This window comes from Mobula hypostoma, chromosome 9 (genome assembly GCF_963921235.1).
Source record: "Mobula hypostoma chromosome 9, sMobHyp1.1, whole genome shotgun sequence".
Classification (NCBI taxonomy): Eukaryota; Metazoa; Chordata; class Chondrichthyes; order Myliobatiformes; family Myliobatidae; genus Mobula; species Mobula hypostoma.
The window spans coordinates 122,017,530-122,036,835 of record NC_086105.1 but is presented as its reverse complement, the minus strand read 5'-3'; positions in this window follow the sequence as shown (position 1 = coordinate 122,036,835).

Here is a 19,306-nt window from a genome sequence, read left to right as displayed (position 1 = left end):
AAAATGAATTATGAGCTGAGTATTACTGAGATTAGAAAATACCTTAGCATCCTATCATTTCACCGGAATCCAACCTGGCAGAGTTCCAATCCAACTCTTAATGCATTTTTTTATCTCATTATTAGAGTGTGAAGTTTTATGTGGTGCAAAACAAATAAACTCCCCTGAACCTACAGATAAAATTCCAAGCTGGAATAAGTGTCAATATTTACACCTTCATTCATTTTGCTTTAAGACTACTGACTATATGGGTATGTTGGAGAGTGCTTCATTCTAAGCTGCTCTGAATCTTATACAAATCAGATTGTGTTTTTCTGTGTAAGACTATGATGTTTGTTTGAGGAGTCTGACCAACCTAAAAATGTCCTTGCATCCAACAACAACTCGGGAGATTATTGATTAACTTGAATTTGTAAAGGAACCTCATAAGTAAAAGGATAGAGTGCACAATAACAAAGGATAAAGCGCATGTGTAGATGTGAACTTCCCACTATCCAGGACACTTACAAAGACAGGTGTGTAAAAATGGCCTGAAGGATCATGGAGACCCGAGTCACCCCAACCACAAACTGCTCTGTCCGCCGGAGAAAGCAGGATCTCCCAGTGGCCACACATTTGAATTCCACGTCCCATTCCCATTCTGATATGTCTATCCACGGCTTCCTCTACTGTAAAGATGAAGCCACACTCAGGTTGGAGGAACAATACCTTATATTCCCTCTGGGTAGCCTCCAACCTGATGGCATGAACATTGACTTCTCTAACTTCCGTTAATGCCCCACCTCCCCCTCGTACCCCATCCGTTATTGCCCATCCTCTGGGCTTCCCCCCTCCCCCTTTCTTTCTCCCTAGGCCTCCTGTCCCATGATCCTCTCATATCCCATTTGTCAATCAACTGTCCAGCTCTTGACTCCATCCTTCCCCCTCCTGTTTTCTCCTATCATTTCGGATCTTCCCCTCCCCCTCCCCCTCCCATTTTCAAATCTCTTACTAGCTCTTCTTTCAGTTAGTCCTGATGAAGGGTCTTGGCCCGAAATGTCAACTGTACCCCTTCCTGTAGATGCTGCCTGGTCTGCTGCGTTCACCAGCAACTTTTATGTGTGTTGCCAGAAATTCCAGCATCTGCAGATTTCCTTGTGTTTGCGTTTTTAAATTCACCAACTGTTTCAGCTGCTACCATCCGGGAAACGGTACCGCAGCTTAAAAGCCAGGACCAACAGGCTCCGGGACAGCTTCTTCCACCAGGACATCAGACTGATTAATTCACACTGATATAATAGTATTGCTACGTTATATTGACTATCCTGTTGTACATACTATTTATTATAAATTACTATAAATTGCACATTGCACATTTAGACAGAGACGTTTTGTAAAGAGTTTTACTCCTCACGTATGTGAAAGATGTAAGTGTTAAAGTTAATTCAATTTGAATTTTTATTATTTATGCTTGCTTTAGTCTGTGGAGTGTTTTTATTAGTTTGGTAAAACCAGAAATTTTCTGTTATTGTTAAAAATGTACTATAATATATATCACTTTCTAGTCTCTGCAACATGGCAAAATATACTCAGTGGCCACTTTCTGAGATATACCTGCTCGGTAATGCAAAGGTCTAATCAGCCAATCACATGGCAGCAACTCATTGCATAAAAGCTTCAAAATTTGATATGCTACTGAGTGTATAAGACTGAAGGGGAAGAAAGAGACTGTGTGAAACAAGACATTATTGCAAAAGAAATTCGCAGGAATTAGACAAGTCCATAACTGTGGAAGAGGTGGTCCATCTTCGTGACTACATCAACGTGCTGGGTCATCCAAGATGTTAATCCCCGGGAACCTGAAGCTGCCTATTCTCTCCACCTCTGACCCACCAGTGAGAACTGGCACATACTCTCCTGACTTTCCTTTTCAGAAGTCAATAACTAACTCCTTGGTTTTGTTTGCACTGAGTGTTCATCGCCACTTGTGATTGGGCTGATGAATGACTGTAGTGTCATCGGCAAATAGGAGAGAGTTTCGGAGCTGTGCTTAGCCACACGTTTGTGAGCATAATGAGGGTGCAAGAATGAGCTAAGCACACAACCTTGATGATCAATGAGCAAGCAATGTTGTTACTCAATCAATATGTAGGAAATATCTTCCTAAGATCAGTGAGGAGGGTGTGAGGATGGCATGTTTTTCCTTATGGGTCATTGAATGGAAGGTTGTGCACAATAATTAGGAAGTACATAAATATGTTGTCTGGCATCCCGTTATCTACATTATCCTATATTCTTTTAAACACATACAGTGCAGCGTAAAGTCTATATATATAGACTTTATATAGACTTATATATAGAACACACACACACACACACACACACACACACACACACACACACACACACACACAAATATATAGCTATGGTGCCCAGGTTTTTGCATAGTACTATAGTAATTTTATGTATTGCACTGTACTGCTGCTGCGAAAAAAAACAAATTTCATGACAAGCTATATATGAGTGATGATAAACCTGATTCTGATATGGGTCTCTTCTGCGGACTGAGAGTGGCAAGGGGCCAGGGAGAGGGGAATCATGGTTGGGAAAGGGGGAAGGGAGAGGGGAGGGAGCTGGAGGGACATCCTGTAATGATCAATAAACCAATTGTTTGGACCTTGCCTGTGGACAGTGTGTCTGCACCCTTGCCACACCCACCCCTGGCACTCCTTTTCTGCCATCTGTCCCATATCCTCCTTGCGGTGCTCCACCCTTGCCATTCCCAACATCCTTTGCTTCCGCCAGATTTACAAACATGCTGTCCAGTCCGCACTAACAAATACATTACTCCGCAAAAAATTTAGGCACCCTAGCTGTACACACACGTATATACCTAAGACTTCTGTACAGTACTGCATGTAAACCACTGTATCATGCATCTTCTTCAGAAGAGAAAGTTCTTGTGAAAGCATCATGCTCCCGGACATCCAGATATGTCCGACAATTAAGCTGGACAACAGAAGAACACCCAAATTTTTAGACTGAACTGCAGATGGTTTTAGTGTATTCATTGAGACTGCACTCAGCTTCAAAGCACTGCAGTTTGTAAGTGAACAATGTGACCCATATGCCCGTGAGAAGCAGCACTATCAAAGTTCAAGGTTCAAGTTCAAAGTAAATTTATTATCAAAGTGTATATATGTCACCATATACTACCTGAGATTCATTTTCTTGCGGGCATTCTCAGTAAATCCAATGACCATTAATGAAACATTGCACCAACTGGGCATGCAACCAATGTGACAAAGACAATAAACTGTGCAAAGAAATAATAAATAAATAAATGTACAAACAAACAAATAAATACATGAACAAACAATAAATATCAAGAACATGAGATGAAGACCTTGAAAGTGGGAGCATTTCAGTGATAGGGCAAGTGAAGTTGAGTGAAGTTATCCCCTTTAGTTCAAGAGCCTGATGGTTGACGGTTAATAACTGTCCCAGAGCCTGATGATGTGAGTCCTGAGGCTCTTATACCTTCTTCCTGATGACAGCAGCGAGAAGAGGGCATGATTTGGGTGGTGGGGATCCCTGATAATCGATGCTCCTTTCCTGCAACAACGTTCCGTGTTGATGTGCTTAATGGTGGGGAGGGCTTTACCCATGATGGACTGGGTCATATTCAATACTTTTTGTAGGCTTTTCCATTCAAGGACATTGGTGTTTCCATATCAGGCTGTCATGCAGTCAGTCAGTATACTCCCTACCACACATCTAAGGAAGTCTGTCAACCTTTTAGATGTCATGTTGAATCTTCACAAACTCCTAAGGAAGTAGAGAGACTGCTGTGCTTTTTCGTAATTTCACTTATGTTCTGGACCCAGGACAGGTCCTCTGAAATGATAATACCGAGTAATTTCAAGTTGCTGACCCTCGCCACCTCTGCTCCACTGATGAGGACTGGCTCATGGGCCTCTGGTTTCCTTCTCCCGAAATCTTCAGTATCTTTATCTTCAGGATAATGGGAACCAGTCGCTTGGTGTTTAGCTGCTTGTTACATACATCTAGTATAAAAGTTACAGTGATTGTGAGGGAAAAGGGTCTTCTTTTCTGATGTGTTCAGCAAAATCATTAATCAAATGTTACAAAAATTATAACATCATTACTTCAAGTGGTATTGCCAGACTTTATATTTACTTCTTTGTCATGCAAAAACTCTTTTATATAAAAGCAGCTTTCAAACTAAGTCCACTTCAGTGTCAAATCAGCAATCAGAAAGCTTGTATTCCTTATACTCAACTGGTACTCTTCAGGAAGATGTCCACAGGAAAAGTTCCAAAACTCTCATTTCTTACAGAGAAAATACTGTATATTAAAAACTTCTCATGGGCAGGTTGCTTTCATACCTAATCATATTTATGCCCTAAGACATTACTTGTAAATTAATCCAGCTGCTAGGGATTTCTAAGTGAATGCTTTTTAAAGTTTGACCCGCATAATTGCCAATTGACACCTTGGTCTCTATGGCAATCATTTCCCTTCAACTGACGTGGAATCAGGCTGCCACAGACCGGTTAAGGCCCGTTTCCATGCAAACTACTCTAGAGTAGGTTACATGGTTTCTCAACATTGTGGGCCGAAGGGCCTGTAATGCACTGTAGATTTCTATGTTCTAAGCTATCTATGCCATTGATTTATTGATTAATTAATTTATTTATTCATTTAGTGGTACTGTATGGTAGCATTTCCTTCCTGGCCAATGAGCACACACCACCCAATTACCAATGAACACACTGACTCATATGTCTTTGGAATGTGGGAGGAAACCAGAGCACCTGGAAGAAACCCACACAGCATGGGGAGAGATACAAACTTCTTACAGACAATGTCTGAAATGAACCCAGGTCACTGTGCTGTAATAGCATTACACTAACTGCTATATTTGGCATCTTCACAAAAATTTTGTGCAGGTGTTTTCAAAATACATGGTGCCTGATACTTGACAAAGGTTGTCCTGAAATTATGAAGTGTGTTAAGTGTGCACTAAGGACAAGATCACTCTTGGAAAATGCTCCCCTATTAAGTGCAGAAAAATAACAAGTGATGCAAAATAAATCTAGTCTGACAAATTTTTAAACATAGATTGCATTCACTCCATCTTGAGATTTTGTAATCCTTTGTGTTAGCTGACTAAAGGTACGATGCAAGCTGCAGGTCTCCTCTGATGAATTAATTATCTATGGGAATTCCCACTAATTTTATTCATTTGCACATTTGCAAAGGCACGCTGAGAAGTGAACCTTAATCATTTGGATGCAAATCATCAGTATGTACGTTTGGAAAGGATTTGAAATACTTAATTTGCCATGGAATTGATAAATGCATTCCAGTTTAGCTGAAAAAATTGAATGAAATCAGGTCTGTTATAAGTTTCACATTAATTCCGTGCTGTAAAATACTTCTTAAAAAAGTATAAACATATTTTCAGCAGTGTCAACCAATCTTGGCCTTTCTGCCGCTCCTACATAAACCTCACAAACAAGAGAAAATCTGCAGATGCTGGAAATCCAAGCAACACACACCAAATACTGGAGGACCTCTGCAGGCCAGGCAGCATCTATGGAAAAGAGTATATGGTCAACTTTTCAGGCTGAGACCCTTCATCAGAACAATATTATCTCATTGTTCGTTTACTTTTCAAAGTAATTAATTTTTAAAATGTAGCCTTGTGTCAGATTTTGCATCTGATAATCTGAAAATAAATTTGTGAAGAAGCTGTGTGGGGAATAAAAACAGTTTTCAAAACATGTGTAATTTTGGGTACAAATTTCAGCAAAGTTACGCCCAAAGAGGATAATCAGTCCTTAGGTATTTTCAAGATGGTGCATGCTACCTGTGCCAATTTAGTTTTAAAGCCAAATTGTACCTTTGCGTTAAGATGCAGCTTCCCAGGATAAGAATGTGTTAAAATATCTGACAGCTGCAATTGAATAAATGTGTCAAGATAATGAATGTTCAATATAGTACCACTGACCTCAGATTTATTGTGTATAGTTGTACCATGCATCACTAATTTGGAGTGACAATCTCATTTTCATATTAAAAGGTGGCTTCCACTGATCTACAGTATTTTATTTCTAAAATAGGCACATTTTCAGAATTCTCTCAAGCTTGTTGATCATCAGTACAGATCTGTTATTACTGAAAAAATGATTTACATCAAATGTGGAACTTCCAACTGCGCTTCTCCTGATCGGCTCTCATAATTTCAGTGGAAGATCCTGACAAATATCTTTATAGAGCTTCTGCCAAATTTAGTGATCACCAGGCGAATTCCCTGTTAACATTACAGTTTAATGACCTCTCATCAGAATGGTCTGTTCTCATATAAACCGGAATGGCTGGTTAACTTAAATTGGTGAAGTTAAATTCAATGGTATTTTGAAACTGGAGAGATTCCCTGCTTTCCATGGCTAGTGATTGTAAGCCCTGTAGAAGGGCCTGTTCAATAGGATGGGATATCCCTCATGGTTTCTTGTGATTTCAAAGCCAAACACCAGGTTCAATGTTCACAATTTTCTTACTACTCTTTTGTAATTTTAGATTGTACTTGAAGGTTCAAGAGACTGCTAATGCTGGAATATGTAGCACATAAAGCACTGGATGAAATCAGTGGGTTAGGCAGCATCTATGGAGGGAAATGGGCAGCTGATTTATTTTATTTGATCATATTTAGAGATACAGCACAGAATAGGCCGTTCCAGTCCTCCGAGCCATGCTGCCTGGAAACCTTTGATTTAATGCTACCCTGATCCTGGGACAATTTACAACCTACCAGCCTGTATGTCTGTATGTCTCTGGATTGTGAGAGTAAACCAGAGCATCTGGAGAAAACCCATGCATTTCAGGGGGAGGATGTACAACCTTCGCCAAGATTGGACTGTGAACTCTGATGCGCCAAGTTGTAATAGCGATATGTTAACTTCAGGTGGAGAGGACCAGTGATTCCCAGCCTGGGGTCCACAGACCCCTCGGTTAATGGTGGGGGTCCATGGTATAAAAGGTTGGGAACTCCCGATCTGGACTGAAAGAAGGTGTGTGGGGAGACAGTCAATATAAAAAGATGAGAGAAAGCGATGAGGTAACAGCTGGCAGTCGTAAGTGGATCCAGGTGAGGGGAGTGATAGACAAATGGGGGGGGGGATAGGGAATCATATCAGAAGCAGGGATGTGATAGGTGGAAGTGACAAAGGTCTGAAAATGATGGAATCTGGTAGGAGAAGAAGGTGGAGCATGGGATGGGGGGGATGGAAGTGGGGAGTGGAGCCGGTGGGAGGAGTGTGTATGGGTGACAGCAGATGGTGATGCTGGGGGAGAAGAAAGAGATAGCGTGATGGAGAGTAGTGGGTGAGGAGAGAGAGAAAGAGAGAGAGAGAGAGAGAGAGGGAAAAGAAAACGTAAGGTGAAAAGTGGCAGTTCCTCCAGTATTTTGTGCATTGCTTCAGATTTTATTTATATCTGCTCTGATGAACCTTTTGTTATTCAGTGTCCGTTGCCATATTCTGTTTCACCGGCTTCAGCATCAACTTTATCATTCATTCTTTCCAGTCATTGCCCCCCCCCACCACCTCTGGCCACCCCAACCCCCACCACAGACATTCCTATTTTTTGTCTCCACCTGCAGGCACCCCCAATCTCCCCGACCATCATCCAGCAGATACTGAAAATCCAAAGTAAAACCTGAAAATACTGGGGAAAAAAACTCAGCCGTTCAGAACACATCTTGGGGAAGATAAATTGTTGACATATCTGGACCCAAGAGACTCTGCAGCTGCTGGAAATGTGAGCAACACACACACAAAGTGCTGGAGGAACCTAGCAAGTCAGGCAGCATCTATGGAGAGGAATAAACAGGTAAACAGTCAACATGTCAGGCTGAGATCCTTCATTAGGACAAGAAAGGGAAAGGGCAGGAGCTGAATAAGAAGGTGGGTGGAGGGGAAGATGTATGAGGTGGCAGGAGACCATGTGAGGGGGAAGTTGGGTGGTTGGGGGGGGCTGAAGTAAGAATCTGGAAGGGGATGTACTGTCGAGTTAAAGGGCTGAAGAAGGAAGGAATCTCTTGGGAGACTAGAAAGGGAAGGAGGGGTTGCACCAGAGGGAGGCGAGAAGGGGAGGAGAAGAGAAGGGGTGAGAGGGTAACTAGAATAGGGAATGGAAAAAAAGTAGAGAGTGGGAGAAGTGAGAAGTTACTGTAATTTAGAGAAATCAATGTTCAGGCTATCAGATTGGAGGCTACCTAGATAGGGTATGAAGTGTTGCTTATCCAATCTGAGTTTGGCCTTATCGTGGCAGTAGAAAAGGCTATGATTAGGCATGCCAGAATGAGAATGGGAAGTCAAATTAAAATGAGTAACCACAGGGAGATCCTGCCCTTTGCAATGGACAGAGCAAAGGTGCTCAACAAAGCGGTCCCCCAATTTGCATCAGTTCTTACTGATGTAGAGGAGGCCACACTGGTAGCATCAGATACTGCGGATGATCCCGATAGACTCCCAGGTGATGTGTTACCTCACCGAGAAGGACTGTTTAGGGCTGTGAATGGTGGTGAGAGAGGAGTTGTAGGGGCAGCTGTAGTGTTTGTCATGGCTGCAGGGAAAAGTACCAGGAGGGAGGGATGAGTAGACAAGGGAATCCCTACGGAAAGTGGGGAGGGAAATGAGTGTTTAGTGGTAGGATCCCTTTAGAAGTTATGGGAATGATGTGCTGGAATCGGAGGGTAGTAAGGTATAGGTAAGGACATAGGGAACCCTTTCCTGTTATGACAACAGGAGATTGGAGTGTGGGCAGATGTGCAGGACATGGTGGAGATGCAAGTGAGAGCAGCATCAATGGCTAACATTTCTGAATCTGAGTTCTGACAATTTCTTTGGACTTGAAACATTAACTGTTTCTCTTTCTATGGGTGCTGGCTGGGCTTCCATATTTTTCATTTTTACCTAAAATTTATAAGCTTTCCCAGTTTTAATGAAAGAGCTACAGTATTAACTCTGCTTCTGTATCCATGCGTATTGGCTGACCTGCTGAGTCTTTCCAAAACTTATTGACTCTTACAATGACACGGTAAAAGGCCATTTGGTCCCTTGGATATACAATAGCTACTAGGGAAGCAATCCTTTCAATGTTATTCCCTCTCACCTTTTCTGCCTGAAATATGGTCATTAACTTTTCTTTAATTCTATTTACTATCGCTTACACTGGGGTAACTTACTGTAACATATACTCTGGGGTCAATTAACTTACCGGCATGTCTTTGACAAGTGGAGAGAAATTGGAAAACTGCGGGAGACAAGGAGTCATGGAGAGAATTGTTAGCTCTGTACAGATAGCATCCTGTGCCAGGGTTGAACCGAGTCTCGGAAGCATTAATTGCTGTATGATCCTGAATTCCATTGGGCGGACATTATAAACTGCATAATGGTGAGAACTCAACCATGGTTCTTTTGCATGACAGCTCCCTGGTTGGATGCAAGTTGGAAAGTTATTCATTTGGCAATCTCTATCTGGAATGGAGTAACTGGGACCCTTAGCTTCAGCTCTCTCAGTGTCTGTACAAACCATCAGATTTAAGCTGGTTAGTTCCCAGGAAGTTAGGTTTTGAAACTTTGCCATCTTTGGATTGTACATCACTGGGATGTATTCAAATCACATTTCTAGCTCATTTGCATATGACTTATTTTGGTGATGTATATACACATTACTGCAGCTAGTTGGAAGGAAACATTAAAAATGTGCTATGTGCCGCATTCAGAATGTGTTGGTGTGTAAGTCAGATGGTGCCTCACATGTACAAACCAGAACGGAAGCTAACTGGCGAGCTGATTCTGCTCACATTACTTCACACGTTTTCAAAAACTCAGTTCTTATTGTACCTTTTAAATCATCAGGGTCATATTTTATCTGCGCCAAAATTACTGTCACAGTGTAGACTACACATTTCCTACACTTTGAACTGAAAAGTCAATGAAATAGATTGTCACTCATTTTTAAAATTCAGCAACAAATTGGAGTTTCTGGGGAGTGAACTTATTCTAGGCCGTTGCAAACACAAATAGGGTAGTGTGGTCAATTTTCTGTGAAACTCTTTAACATCATTGGCAAAATATTATTTCACTCCCTTTATCGAGTCACAGAGTCATTGAACAGTACAAGCACAGAAAAAGGCCCTTTGGCCCATTTAGTTCATGCCAAACTATTAATCTGCCTAATCCCATTGACCTGCACCCAGACCATAGCCCTCCCATCTATGTACCTATTCCAATTTCTCTTAAATGTTGAAATTGAACCCATATTTTTAAACTCTTGTTCATCTTTGGATGTAATTCTTGTTCAAACTGAATTTTAGTAGGGTACTTTGTACAGGCATATCACATTGTGCAATTATCACTACCAATCTGGAAACAAATTTTTCTTTGATTTTGGAGTGAGGCTCTCTGTTGCTCGAGGTTGACCATGGAAGTTACGCCCGATCTGTCTACATAGCATGCAAACTACTACACAAGCCAGGGCAGTATGATGTGGAGTACAAGCTATTGCCCATGCAGATGATGAATCCAAAGCAAGGGCAGAGACTAGTACAGTTCGGAACCAACAGCATCACAGGAGTTGCCAGTCAGCATTGAACTCAGCACAGGGCTGCCTTAGGGACTCCAGCTCTGGAAGCCCTCCCCATGAGTGGGTATAGCCTCAAGGCAGTGGAGGTTTGAGATCAGAGTTTTCCTTCTCCTAGATGAGCTGCTAGTCATGGCTGATGATCTCCATCTGCCTGGAGCAACTGGTTTTAAGGCACCAATAACTTACCTTTACTCCTTCTCCATTCAGTAGAAACAGCTCCACCAGCCTGAGTGCCTAAGCCACACGTGAAGGTCGGGAGCTGGATTTAGTTGTCAGAGGCTATTTGAGACGCATGCCAATGGGAGCATTTAATAGGTTGTGTGATCTTATACTCACTAACCACCCCCGCCCCTCCTCCCCCGGCAATGCAACCTAAAGGAACCAATTTTATTTATTCTTTGATTTTATTTGATGCATAATTCAAGTAATTATACATTGTGAAATGGAACTCAATAAAACCTAAATTTATGGCCATGATATGCATATCACCAGTTAAAGTTTATCATTTTTGGGGAAGATTGGTCTTGAAGAGGTGGGAAAGTAATTAGTGAAAAAGGAACAATTTAAATTTTGAAATCCTTGGACCTGCTGAATTTGAGTTGTATTTCAATATAAATGATTATCCACTGCTCTGAAGAGGTATAAAGTGGGTGTCTGTTGGATCCTGCCCCATTGTGGATACAGTAGCCTTTCTTCTGACCACTGAGTTAATGCCTTATACAAACAAATACAAACTTTTCCTTTGTTAAGTTTTGGTAACTTTATCTGATTGATTCATGCTGACATGTAGCACAAATAGATTTTGTATTCCCTTGCACTGATTTGGTATGGAGACCAGCACTTTGGTGTGAATAGTTAAACCAGTGCTTAGTGGAAAACATTTCTACTATACAGAATATTGATTATACTAATAAAGTTGAATATTCATTACAGAAGTGTACGAATAGCCACAGGTGAATTATCATGTTATAACATACATATAGCCTCAGAACATCACCCTGTCAGTTTTGTTCCTAATACATTACTCACTTTACACTCCAGTTACCTTAGGTATCCTTGCATCTTCTCTCACTGATCTAATACTAATGCCCTTTGTTGCTCTCAGAACAAGATCATTCACCACATTAGAGAGTAATCAACTCCAGGAGCTGAGCCAGTAAATTTCCATGCACTACCTTCATTTGAAGATATAGTTTGTCAGAACTTTGTCAGAAGCATGGTATCGGTGGAGGCTGGAATATAGGCTTGCAAGTTTCCCTCCTTTCATTCTCATTTAAATGTCAAACTCAATGACATGCATGACAGATTGTTCCTGCTTTCAGACACCAGCCATCTGTCTCGGCTTAGACATACTATCAAATACCAGCACTTCCTTTTCACTCTTTCATGTCTCAGGACAGCTGAATTCCAGTCCATCACTTGGACAGGAAAGCATGGAGTCACCTTGGTCATTTCAATGGAAGTGGTTTCCCATCTCTCGGGTTGTTACACTGTAGGAAAGGTAATCCGGACGCAAACACTGTAGCCTTGCACAAATGTCAGCTGTAGATAAATGAAAGGGGGTAACTGTTTGTGACATCAAGTCTTCAGGAAACATAGATGTTCTGTTTTAGATTGCTGTCTGTAATAGGCAGCTGTCAATCCCAGGGGACCATGAGTTTGTGCCTCTGGTGGACTGTGTCCTCTCCAGGGCGCAAGCCTGGGTGGGACAATTTGAAGAACCGGCTATTGCCCATGCAGCAGGTTCCCCTCTCCACATGATTGATGTAGTCCAAGGGAAGGGCAAGCGCCGATACAGCTTGGCACCAGTGTCGTTGCAGTGGTTGCCAGAGTGAAGTTATAAACAACATCAAACTGCTTTAGGGACCCAGGCTCCCGATTTCTTCCTTGGGGTTTACTACCGCAGCCTTTCCCATGGGTGGATATGGCCGCAAGGCAGCAGAGGTTTAAAATCAGAGTTTTCCTTCTCCTGAGTGGGCTGTCGTCCAAGGCTGATGAGCCCCACCTGCCCGAAGCAACTCATTTTGAGGTGCCAATGGTCCACCCTTGCCCCTTCTCTTATCAGTAGAAACAGTTCTGCTGGGCATAGTAGCTAAGCCACACGTGAAGGCCATGAGTTGGACTTGGTTGTCAGAGGCTGTTAGAGAGCACACCTGTTAGATTGCTGTCTGTAGTTCATATAAATTAGTGTGGTCTCACTGTAGGACACTTGATTGTATTTATTCTGTGCATTTTCTGAAGAATTGGAACAAAATAAGACACATCTTTGAGAGCTACCTCTCTTCCTTATGTATTCTTCTGTATGTTACTTCAATACAGGTTGTGGATACACAATCTGACATGCTGGTGACCAGGATGAGTTGGCAAAGAATTGAAACTGCATGAAGTACAAACTGCACAAATGTTGAAGTTGTATAAAATGTTGGTAAGGCCTGATTTGGAGTACTGTGTGCAGTCCTGGTTACCTTCCTACAGGAAAGATATAAATAAGGTTGAAAAAGTACAAAAAATAATTTTGCTGGGCCTTGAGGACCTGAGTTATAGGGAGAGGTTGAATAGATTTGGAGGTTATTTCCTGAAGCATAGAAGAATGAGGTGTGATTTGTTAGAAGTGTACAAAATTATGAAGGGTATTGATGGGTAAATACCAAAAGGCATTTTCCACCTAGGTTGGGTGAGACTAGAACTAAAGGTCATGGGTTTAGGGTGAAATGTGAAATATTTAAAGGGAACCTGAGGGGGAACTTCTACTCTCAGGGAGGTGAGAGCATGGAATGAGCTACCACTTTCACTGATGCATGCAGCTTCGATTTCAACATTTGGATAAGTATATGAATGGAAGGCTATGGTTCAGGTGCAGATCCTTGGGACTAGGCAGAATAATAGTTCAGTACAGACTAGATGGGCTGAAAGGCCTACTTCTGTGCTGTAGTGCTCTATGACTGTATGTATACTTTGATGGTGGGAAGAGTCTAAAATTCCAACAAGCAAATGTGAGGCAGTGGCATTTCTAACAAGGACAAGGGAAATAAAGTGCATTGCATGCTGATGAGCAACTTTAAGCCTATAAATTAAGAATGATGCAAAAGCGTAGCATGTGAATCGTTTGGTGGTTGTGTCGAACAGATGGGAATTTTCTACAGGATAAACAATGATTAAAACTGTGGATAAGGATGAAAGTGTGTCTGCTAAAGCTGAAGCTGGAAAAGGGTGTGCAAAAACATTTTCCTCTTAGAGCAAGGACTAGATACTTATGCTATTTGAAAATATGTGACATAATGCAATACAAAGATATTTCATTTGATGAAATGATAGAGGGATTGCAGAGTTGACTTTAATTTGGTACCTGCAAGGAACTTACAGGTGCCTTATGCTCAGAATTTGAAATCAAAGGTCAGACGAGACCATTAGTGAATATACAGCAGTTCTGATGACACTAGCTTAAAACTTTAATTTTGACACTTTCCTGAATAACGCATTGTAAAACAAGTTCACGTGCAGATTAACAGTTAAGTAAATTCAATATAAATAATACTTTCATGACCTTGTATGTAAAATTCCACTTTGATGGGGAGTGGCTTTCAAAACTACAAAATTCTTCTGGTGAATGCCTAATATCAATATTAATGTTGTATACAGGCAAATGGCAGGAACCTAAGATAGAAACTCTGATGTTAACCCTTAATGACATGAATGTCATTGGTACAAAAAGGGAGGCTGACAGGAAAAGTCTACTTGTTCATTTGGCAGTCAACGCGTTTCACTGGCATATCTGTGTAGGTATGATCTCCGTTAAAACCATAGTATCTTCAGTGTGTAAGGATTACAAGCCAGCATAGAGACAGCCAAGTAAATTCATATTTAAGATGGGAAATATAAATTGTACAATTTTGAAACTGATGAGTGATGGGAGAAGGGAGGCTCAGTTAACATGAATATCACCTGTGGCAATAATGGAAAGGTAGTGATTTTAAAATCAAAGTGAAAGAAGCACTAATTCTGCTGATAACAGCTGGGTTATGAGCAGGAGTATGTACACCAAGCAGCCAGCTAAGCCCAATTAATGTAAAGCAGACTGAATCTGAAGACACATTCTAGAAGTCAATAAAATTCCCAGGGCAGATATGTTGTACCTCCTAATGGTAAATAAAATGAAGCTAACCATCATAGTAACCGACCAAACAAAGAAATTGAACCCATTAGGAACAGATTGGCTCATAGAATCAAAATTAGGTTAGAAGAAATTAGGTTAGTGCGTAGGACAGCTCTTTACAAACTTGTGTAGACAAATTTGCAGGACATTAAACAGATATATTCAAGTGTTCATATGCAAGAACCCAAAGTGCACGTTCGTGTTAAACTAAATGTCAATCTAGTTTACTATAGGTCAGACCATACAAGGTCTTTGTATGGTTCTTTGTCTCGGCTTTTTATCTAGTAGAGGAGGAGTGGAACAGGTTCAAACAACACTGTTTTGTTCAAAACTGCACATAATTTTGAGCATATGAACTACATGGCACAGCAGGTGCAGTATCAGGCTTACCTTAAGAAGACACATATCAAATATAGAAAATGTAATTATCACCCTAAAGATAATAGAGGATGTTATTCCTGTACACAGTAGTGCAAATAATAGAAATTATGCAGGAAAATCCAGTATTAAGGCTGACAATGATTTTCAGCTTCACATTTGGATAAAAGTGGAAAGACAGGCCATTACAGATATCTACAAATCAAGACCACATCATAAAGAACCATGAGGAAGAATACTGAGCCTACATACCTCTCAGTATGTAGGCATTATTAGCATGATAGCAATGGCTGGTGGCTTTGTCTAGTTTATAGCACTGACAAAGATCTTGAAGAGCTAGCCTGCAAGTACAACTCCTTTAAAGACCGCAGATCAGAGACACTTAGCACATCTTTTCAACTGCCATTCAGTGAAGTTCACATCTAGTTGGAAAGAGATCACACTGTGTTTGTAGCAGCTCTCTACTTCTGAGGAGGACTCAGGTGATGACATTCCATGTAACAGACATCAAGCAGATCTCTTTGCTATTTCAATATCTTAAATGTGTCCTTTCTTGAAGATGGCATGATTATAGTATATATCTAAGGTCTACTGGTATGCTCTGCTCTTGTCAGGAATGGGAAATGAGGTAGCGATGGTATTTCCTCTCAAGCAAGCTATGAACCTTCAACAAACATGATGCTTGCTACTGTAGCTTTGTTGTTTTTCAGTTCAGGAACTTTTTCAACTTCTTGCTGCTTGAGATGTCGATAAGGATGAACTAGATAGCCTGCTGCAGAGTGGAGTGAAAAGCCATGGCTGGGAACTTCTTTGAGATGTTCTTTCCAGACAGCATTGGCTATTTTTCTGTCACTAATTAGTTCACCTGCATTCTTGGCTCTCAGTGGAATGGCCCTTGGCTCTTCCCTTAAATCTAATTTTTTTCCCAATTTAAAGGGAGGCCATTCAGTCCATTGAGAGATTATTGGCACTTCTATATTCCCACTAATTGATCTGAGGGCAAGATACCCAAAAGCAAAATGAGATAGTGAGCTTGAAGTTGCTTCCAAAGTAAATTGTAGGGTTTTTGAAGATAAAGCACAGAGCAGGACTGAAGAAAGTGGAGAGGTGACAACTACATCAACAACATCCATTGAGTCTCCAAGATTGACACAAATAACACCAGCCAATTTATGAAAACTGAGGAGATTTAAAAGCACTGTGAATTGGCTAAACTTGTAAACTTGTAAATGTTGCCAAGCTAATTTTATTATTTTTATTCTTTTAAAGGGGAAAGTAATGCAGCATATGAGAATCACATGACATATCAGGCTACGTATTGCCTGCAGTCAGAGAAGAATTTTGAGTAAGCATCTATAGTTCTAATTGTTTTTGCATAATGCTCTGCATAATCTGCTTCATTGTGGATCATAAGCTCCTAAGAGGCACTGTTGAATTTCAGAATGTGATAAAGGAATATATAGTCCGTGAGCCAGTAGGGTTGGTCGGTACCATCCAAGGGGAATAAAGCTCATAGTGATTTTTGGCAAGGTATACATCTCTAGAGTTAGAAAATATGTGATAGCATTGCACCAGTGGTAGCTTTATTACTCCAAATAAGTAATCACTTTTTGTATATATTCTATATTAACATCAGTACAGCAGAAAATGTTACCCCACCCCCCCAAAAGGTGAAAAACTTCATTTGGAGAGATTTCTGGAGTTGTATCAATGTCCTGATATTTTCCATATTGTTGTATCAAATCGAAACAATCTTAAGCTTTTGTCATAGCATATAGAATTACAGTACAATAATTCAAATGTGGGTTTCCACACAGCCATAACCTAGGCCCCATTTGGTTGTAAAATGAAAATATTTAATCAAAGGCTTTCCATAATTTGTTTTCCATACTTTCATAACCTATTAATAATCATAATAATTTTCCAAGTCTTCCACGTCTTCCACATCTTCGTCTGAATTTTCCACACTCTCTGAGGTGGATGCCTGGTTCTCACAGTCTGCCAGTCTACACATGTCAGTACACCTGAGGCCATTTGCAACACACATACACCTTGGGAGTGAACATTTTTTTGGACAGTTACAGGCCAGTAGATCCAGGACGGCATCGGGTGCTGGCTGGCCTTCCATGCAGTGCACCACCAACTGTTCAGCTTCCCCTTCTCTCTCCATCTTCCATCCTCTGCCAACAGGGCTTGGCACTTGTGGGTCCTTCTCCAGACATCTTCTCCATATACCAGCCTGGTAGTTGGCTCGCTGTGCATGTTTTGTTAAGCAGTCCTTGCATGGTGGGAGTTGATGACTTTCGATTTCACCTTTTTTGGCACAGAAAAGGTGATACCTGACCTCATTGACCTTGGTGGTCGATGCTTTTGGGGCATACAGGAGACATGTAAATGCCTCCAGTTTGTCCATCAGTTCTGGGGAGAGGTTCCATTCCTGACCCAACTCTAGGAATATGTCCTGAGTCTCCCTGTTGCTGGTTAGTAGTTTTAGTGCACTCGTCTTCCCTTTGCTTGCAAAAGCACTTACAGTATCACATCCTGTATATGCATGCAACCTGATGAGAGCCCTACAAGCCTCTATGCCAACAGTGGCAGCAACATTCCTGATGTCTACAAGCCTTGTATGGGTTCTAGTGCCACATTTCTGGAGCTTCAATGGGGCCTCAATCTTGTCACAAAATGCTAAAGACATGATAAAGACATCTGTGTCTTCTGAGCAGATCATAACAGATTGGTATCCCTCTCTTGTGGCATGGGCAGCATGGAGAAGTAGGCGGCCATCTGCTTCTTCTTGTTGACACTGAAGAGCTGACACCTTCTCACTGTCTTGAGGTGTGATTCTGTAACATTTGTCATTCACAGTTGCATACAGAATCTTCTCCTGTATGCTCTGTACTCTGCCTTCCTCCATTCATGGACGATGAAGCTAATGAGACTATTTTTGTTACCGACTTTGGTCAGGAAGCTCCTCCACTGCCTCACCATCTGTGTGCCTGTGATACCTTGCAACTCATGATCAGTCTCTTGACCCCGTAGAGATCTTTCACTATTCTTGATAGAGTTCTCCTTGTATGTGTCGAACACAACATCCATTCTGCTACTCTGACTGCCTTCCCTCAGAGCCATACCCAGAATTGTTGTGGCAACATCTCTGAAAGTAACTTGATCACCTTTCACTCTTTGGACCAAGTTCATTCCATCAACCACTGTAGCAGAGTTTCCTGGGAGTTGATCTACTACTGCTACATTTTTCTGCAAGGTTGAGGCTAAAGTAGCTTTATTTGTCTTTCTCAGCAATCTTTCTGGTGTAGATAGGTCCCAGGGCAATGGTCCAAGGGGATGAGAACGGATATCCTCCATACGTAGACTGTGCCCTTGTGCCATCACTATGATGCGTCCAAACAAAGACTTGTCTGCTTTCAAGATGATCGCCCTCCCATATGATTTCAGTTCTCTGTTCTTACACATATCACTGAATGTTTTCAGCTTGTTGGTTTTCATTGGGTCATGGAATTTCTTTGCTGGTTGGTCTTCCTCTAGTCTCTCGTCCTTGAAGGTTGCATAGCATCGCTCACCAATCTCATATGCCTTCATCAGGTCGAAGCCAATGTCCTTGGGGGCTGCCTTTGCCGTAGAGATGCTAATGAGGTCTCGCTTCTCTGCAAATGGGTTGACCCATTCATGTATGAGGCTAACCAGTGCTGAAACTGCTTCCTCATCTTTCTGGATTTGTGGCTGCTGTAGCTCTGCATGACAAAGCTCTGATTAGTTGCCTTGCACCATCCCCCTTAACTGTCCCAGGAATGCACTGCGGTGCTCAGCTGTTATGTAGTAACGCTTGACAGCTCCAGCATTCAGGCTGAATCGTGATGTGCCTCCAGGAGTCTGTGTGTCTCTGTTCACTGTGGCTTCAATAGCCTGGTCCACAGGGATCTGCCCAAAGGGGTTGTTACTTGACAGTTGCACTGAGAATTGGCCTGTCTTGAAGGCCTCACACACAGAAGGATTCTTCTCTGGGAGGTTCATCATCTGATCAAAGTTAGGGGACAGGTACCTGGCATAATTCATTTTAACATAGGCAAAGCATGATGGGATCATGGTTCTTATAGCATGGAG